Genomic DNA, 7,500 nt, shown 5'->3' with positions numbered 1-7,500 from the left:
GTCAATTACGGTAGAAACATGTATATGTTCACGAGAGGGGAGATTCCCACAGGGTAAGGGCGAGTTTCCTTGCAACGAACACGAGGAGACAAATAAGAAATAACTAAGACACAACGAAGACCATAACCCGCCAGTTTGTAAAGTTTATAAAGTTTATATAAAGTCCTGGTTGAACACAGGACGTCAGAGAGGAAGATGACAAAGAGGATGACATTACTGGAACAGAGCGAAAAAGCAGAAACAGTCATGGAAGCAAATTAATTGCGGTTTATGGCCTACTGAATGCCACCACAACCGTAAGAGTCATGGCAATGGCGTGGAAATCGGGGTTCAGAGACAGTAGTTCGAGGGAGGGGAAGAAGGGAAGGGAAAGTTGGGAAAATCGGTCCCAGCAAAGTTATCAGGAAACGTCTTCAGTAAGCTACTTTTAGGGGACGTATCTGTATTTTCTCTGGAAATCATTGTTATTAAGAGGCGAGGGGAAGGGATATGAACTAAAGGGGTAATGGCTACTACTACAGCATCACAGCGCTAGTGAAAATTTTAGCGCTGCAGCATCGGCACATTTTTAATGTGATCTAATGTCATGGCATGGCCACACCTGCCGTAGCTAACCTACCATAATCTTGCTTATTTCAACTCATCCTACTCTAATCTAATCTATGTTGACCTTCCCTAATTTACCCTTACTTAACGTACTGTAACTTAACCTAACCTAGATTAGATTAGCGAAATCTAGCCTAAACTAATCTAAGCTTCTATAATTCTACTATAATCTAACACAATCTAACTTAACCTAACCTGGTCTAACATGATATAACCTGATATAGCATAATCTAATATATCCTAATATTACCTCACCTAATATAACCTGATTCCATCAAACTAACCTAACCTAGCTTAATCCTGTTTAACATATTCCATAACATAACTTAAACTAGCTTTTTACTATGTCTGGTAAAACATTACAGTCATTCTCGTTTTGCTCTCTTCTTCTCTTCTCTTCCCATTGCTTGTTTGTGTGGATACGTTAGCTAAGCAACAAACATTTTTCAAGTAGCCATTGCAATAGAAAGCAAGGAAACCCTCTTAAGATAACGAGAACGCTTACCAGAATTACCATAAACCTCTTGATAAGATTTCCATAACTGCCGGACCATAAACAAAATAGACAAAAATACATAATACGTATTTTTTTCTCCCCCCCCCCCCCCCCATCACCTTTTTTTTACGGCTCGTCCGATGCTCCGCCAGTGTGGCAAGGGCAAGAAGGGCGGCAAGAAATGTGACAGGAAATACTGCAGAGAAACGAGGAACAATCCTTCTGCCATTAGGGGATGAGGTCGCCAAGAACTTTCCCACTTTTTCGTTTTTTTCTCTTTTTTTTTAGTTTCAATCTCTATTTTTTTTCTTTTTTTTTTTTCTTTCTTTTCTTTTCCATGAAGACTTCTCTTCTTTATTTAACCTTGAGCTCGGCTTGGCGCCTCGGAGGGTCTTAGTCCTATGGCTTCTTTGCAGAGGGCTTCTTGAGTGCCTGTTGCTGGGGAGGCTCAGTGGCTCACATGGCCCGTCGGTAGGCTGTCTGGCGGCCGGGGGGGAGGGGGGAGGGTAGTTAGCTGGAGAGTATTGATAGAATTAATGGAAGACTTTTGTTTCATTATTAGTAGCACTTTTCGATCTTATTTCGCCATGTCATTGTTACTGCAGTTATCATTGTTATCATTGTTGTTAGTATTATCCTAATTATTATCTTATCTTTATTATTATTATCATTGATATTATTATCATTAGCTTTATCATTATTACTATTGTCATCTTTATCATTTCTATTATTGCCATTACTATAATTATCTATATCATCATTATCATTATAACCATTTATATCATAATATTATCATTATCATTATAACCATTTATATCCTCGTCATTATCCTTTTCTTTATCAATTATTATCAATATAGTATTTGATTTTATTAGTAATAATCGTAGTATCCTCCTCATCCTCATCATTATCATCATCCTTATCATCATCATCATCATCATCACTATCATCACCATTACCGTTACTAATACAATCAATTCATGATTATAATACTACAAATACTACCATAACTACGGTGATTGCTGCCATTATTCTTTTTCTACCCCTTATCTCAACCCTCATCAAGCACAGCAAAAGCAAGACAGAGCTGATGTAACAACAATCAAAGCTCTCACGTAAGTTGCTGCTGTCAACATTATTTCAGTCATGTGAGAGCAGTTGACCCAGTTCTTGCACGTGGAGGCATAAGGGGAGAGGGAAGGGGCGGGACGGGGAGGGAGAGGAGGGGGTGGGGGTGGGGGAAAGGGAGGGGGAGAGCTGAATGGGGGAGGGAGAGTGGAAGAGGGTGTGGATGAGGGAGAGAGAGAGAGAGAGAGAGAGAGAGAGAGAGAGAGAGAGAGAGAGGGAGAGGGAGAGAGAGAGAGAGAGAGAGTGAGAGATAGTGAGTGAGAGAGAGAGAGAGAGAGAGAGAGAGAGAGAGAGAGAGAGAGAGAGAGAGAGAGAGAGAGAGAGAGAGAGAGAGAGAGACTGACTGAGAATTAAAAAAAAAGAATGGTGGTGAGAGAGAATTAAATAGGAAATAAAGTAAATGAAAGAATGATATAAAGAACTTAAAAAAGAAACATGAAGCGAACGAGAAAGAACGAAGAAGAGGAAGAAGAAGAAGAAGAAGAAGAAGAAGAGAGAGAGAGAGAGAGAGAGAGAGAGAGAGAGAGAGAGAGAGAGAGAGAGAGAGAGAGAGAGAGAGAGAGAGAGAGAGAGAGGGAGAGATTGGAAGACAATAAAGGCTATAATCAAGATCTTCGCAATGATAAATCAAAATATAGCAATTTGAAAAAAGTAGCTGATAAAGAGAGAGAGGAAAAAGAAGAGAGGAGAAATGAACAGAAAATTACCACTTCCAAGCCAAGTGAACAAAAAGAAATAAGGCGATGAATAATACAGGCAAGGGCAAGAAGAAAAATACAGATTATAATGGTAACAATGAAATGCAAGAATCCCTTGTCTGATATCAATATCTCTGTAACTCTGCATCTGATATCAAATTGTATCTCAGACCCAACAAGGAGAGAGAAACTAGAAGACAACTCGGAAGTCACGGCTCTGGTCCATAATCTCTATCACAATAGACTTATCAAAGTTATATAAGCTTATAACACAGTTGAGATCAACGAAGTAATTTAATCAAAATGAAATCCCCGCGGTTTGACAACCAACTGCAGAATCTATACCACAATTTCTGGGTCTGCAACTTTACACTACTGCTACTGCTAAACTTTTACTACTACTTTAATCTTAAGTGAAGAAAGAGAGAAAAAACGAATAGACTGTGTTAAGAAATCATAAAAAAAGCAAAATGAAACGAAATGCCAAAAAACTAACAAAGAAAAACTGGAAGATATATATAAATAGAAACCTGACTTGACATAATCTAACCCTAACATGACGAGGAAGCTTTTCCCTCTCACCTGCTAATCAAAGGTAACAACGCGTGGGGTCTCGCGCCAGTGATGTACAGACGCGGCGAAAGACATCGTTGATAAGATTTATATATGGAAATTCGTTTGAAAGCGAAGATGGTTTCGGAGGAAAGGGGGAGGAAGAGGAGAAGGAGGAAGAAAAGATATAATGAAGGTGGCGAGAGGAGGTAGAGGGGGAAAAGGGAAAGGAAACATGAGAAAAGGGAGGTGGGGAGAGGGTGCTGGAAATGTGGAGTTCAAAGAAGTAAAGGAAAGAAAAGGGGAGAATAAAGAGGGTGGGAAAGAAAGCAAGGAGAGAAAAAAATAACGAGAGAAGGAAGCTGCGAGTCAAGGGAGAGATGAGGGCAAAGGGGGCAGGGGATGGAAGGAACGGGATGGTAGGGGAGGGGGGGTGAGAGTGTGATCCTTGAGTGATGAATGACGTCCTTTGGTGAGTAATGGGAGGCTGTGTGTGTGTGGGTCGGGAATACAAAACCTCTTTAACAGGGAGCATTGAAGGTTACAGTGTGATGAGAGCGTGGTTACGGTGACAAAGTGAGGTTAGGGTGAAAGAATGAAATTTGGGTCATATGGTGACGTTGTGATAGAATGGTGTGAGGGCAAGAGGTGAAAAGGTAAATTCGGATGATAAGGTTAGAGTGACAGAGAATGTTGTCGGAAGTTAGGGTGATAGCATGAAGTTATGATAAAAGAGAAAGAAAAGTGAAGTTAGAGTGACATAGTGAAGCTATATTAATGGGTGAAATTATGGTGGCAGGAGGAAGCTATTCTGAAGGAGAAAGAGGACTGCTTTCTTAGCGATGCAGTTCAGTTGCAAAAAAATCCTAAAGAACAAGCTAAGAATACGATAACAATCATGACTTAAGAGTGAGTAGAGGGGTGGAAGAGAAGTTTAGAAAGCCTATAGAAAATTAGAAGAAAGTTAAAGGAGTTGAGGCCCGGGAGGGAGGGAGGGAGGGAGCCTGAAAATGGTAGCCGGATAATCCTCGGGAAAAGACTGGTGCCAGGATTTGATACTCATACTCGATCAAAAGCATAAAATGATGTAGTGAAATACTAATTAGGAATGATAGTACAAATCATAATGGTGATGATGAAAATGATGATAGTAATGGCAATGATAACAATAAGGAAAAGTAAAACAACATAAGCAACAAAAAACAACAATAATGATGATAATGATATTGATATTAATGATAATGATGATCATCATCATTATCATCATCATTATAATCTTGATAGTAATAATGTACATGATGATAACGATGATAACAATGACAGTAGAGAATAAAATATTAATTACAATGTTGACGATGATAATGATTGAAGTAATCACAACAATAGCAGTTATAAACAACAAAAACAATAGAACAAAAGAAATGGAAACGGTAAACAATGGTAGAAAAAGGAAATCCATTCTAATCACAACGAATTTTCTACTTTACGAGGCATATGGGAGAGCCATTCAGAAAGGACGTCTAATTTCCATCTTTAAAAGAATAGAAAAATTACCTTTTGTCAAAGTATCAGTCCCCCCCCCCCTCCCCTTCCTTTGCAAAAGTGAAAAAAGTGCTTCATTGGCCTGCAAGACTAGAGGAGGGGAGGTAATGGAGGGGAGAGGAGAGAGGAAAGGGAGGGGGGATGGGGAGAGGGAGGGGGCTTGAGACAAGGAGTAGAGGAGGTGGGACATGGCATTAGGGACGGAGGAGGGAAGAAGGGGGTGGAGGAGAGGGGAGGGAGGGAGCAGGGGAAGAGTAGGGGAGAGGAAGAGAAGAAAGAGGTTGGGTACAAGAGGGAAGAAGGGGAAGGATGGAGAAGAGGAGGAAGAGGAGGAGGGGGAGGCAGAGGGGAAGGGCGAGGCAAAGGAGAGGCGAAGGCGCCACTGGAGGTAGGGGAAGAAGGGAAGAGGAATAACTGACATAAGTTGACTCTCACTCACAGAATCACAATGGTGTCACTGGAAGAGGAATCGCGGATGAGAGATCAGGGATCCTTCCGACGTTTACATTTGATATCGCTTGGGTGTTTGATCTGGTAAAGGGTGGGGGGGGGGGGTAGGAAGGGAGGGTAAGGGAGCGGGGGGGGGGGGGGGGGGGGGGAGGAAAGAAGGAGGAACGTGATTGAAAGGGAGATAATGAGAGAGGGAAGGAGGAGTAAAAAAAGTGGAGAGAGGGAGAATGGAAAATGCGAGGAGAGGGAGAGGCTGGAAAATGGGAGGAGAGGGAGAGACCCGAGAGATGCAAGGAGAGTGAGGGAAATGTGAAGGAGGAAAAAGTGAAAGAGTGAAGACAAGTGAGGAATGGACACATGCCTTTGTCTGTCTGAAGAATGGGGAGGAGGGTATAGTGCCACGTGCCTGTAGTCCCCGGTGATTGGCACGTCAGTCGCCGACGCTCTCTCTCTCTCTCTCTCTCTCTCTCTCTCTTATCTCACTTTCTCTCTCTCTCTCTCTCTCTCTCTCTCTCTCTCTCTCTCTCTCTCTCTCTCTCTCTCTCTCTCTCTCTCTCTCTCTCTCTCTCTCTCTCTCTCTCTCTCTCTCTCTTTCTCTCTCTCTTTCTGTGTGTGTGTGTTCGCGTGTGTGTAGTTTGCGCGTATGCTTGTAATTTTCTACTTCGTTCAGCCACTTCCTCCCTCTCGGGCTTTCCTCTTTCCTCCTCTTCGTCCCGGCATACCAGCTGCGAGGGGTTACCACGTGAGTAATGGAGGTAGAGGGACCGACAAACACAGCTGCCGTTTTGTTGCTGGTGGAGATATAACCTCGATGACAAAAGAAATAGAGAGGGAGGGAGATTGAGGGAAGGAGGGATGGTGAAAGAGAGAGAGAGAAAGAGAGAGAGAGAGAGAGAGAGAGAGAGAGAGAGAGATAGATAGATAGATAGAGAGAGAGAGAGAGAGAGAGAGAGAGAGAGAGAGAGAGAGAGAGAGAGAGAGAGAGAGATGGAGGGAGCAAGAAATACAATCGCATGGACACACAAACACACAATCACACTAATATACACAAGCCACATAGACACAACCAAACATAAAAAAAACATTCACACAGGTACACACATACACAAGTACAGACACACACAGTCACAAAGATACACACAGAAGCACAGATACACAAACACGGCCACAGAGAAATACAAACATACAGATCTACAAACACACATTCATAGAGATACTCAGTCGAAAAAAACGAAATCACATAAACAAACATACGCTCAAGAACACAAGCACTCAGACACACAGACATACAGACGCAAGCACACTGATACAAAGTCACATATACACACCACTGCATATTCGTAGAGGAACACAATTACAGGGACACACAAACACAAACATAAAATCACAAAAAAACACAAATACTCACACAGACCAACCATTACACAAACAAAACACACACGGACCCATCATTACATAACACACAAATAAAGAACAAAACAAACACTCACACAAACCCAAAATCACCCAGATTACACAATCAAACAAACACACAGTAAAAAAAATAATCACACAAGCAACAATCTTACGAACGCAAAATAGCCTAAAAAGCCTAAATCCAGATCCTCATAGCGAAGGAAGAAAACTTAGTTCAGTACGACAGACACCGACTAAGCAACCCTGACCTGATAACGTTTTCCGCCTCAGAGCAAATGGTCACAGGAATTGACGGTAATGATGGATGTTATGATCAGTATTGTAGTGATATAATGCTGGTAGAAATTGGTATTTCACAATGCCAGCTAAATTACACACGCGTTATACAAAATCATTTAATGATGATAGTAACAATAGAAAGATAATATGAAAAAAAAAAAGACAATGGATCAAACACGCGGTTTTAAAAGAATGTACAGTAATACTATGTCCCGGTCATCCCATTTGAGCCACACCTGTTGCAGTCATTCAATCTAGTCCATTGTACATCTGCTGTTGCAATCATCCGGCAGCTCCAGCATAGTCGGCAACTCCATCTCTCTCAGTCTCTCT

Source organism: Penaeus japonicus, unplaced genomic scaffold (assembly GCF_977035675.1).
Source record: "Penaeus japonicus unplaced genomic scaffold, GWHDUDI00000001_assembly GWHDUDI00000015, whole genome shotgun sequence".
In the NCBI taxonomy this organism is placed as follows: Eukaryota; Metazoa; Arthropoda; class Malacostraca; order Decapoda; family Penaeidae; genus Penaeus; species Penaeus japonicus.
This window is presented reverse-complemented; position numbering follows the sequence as displayed.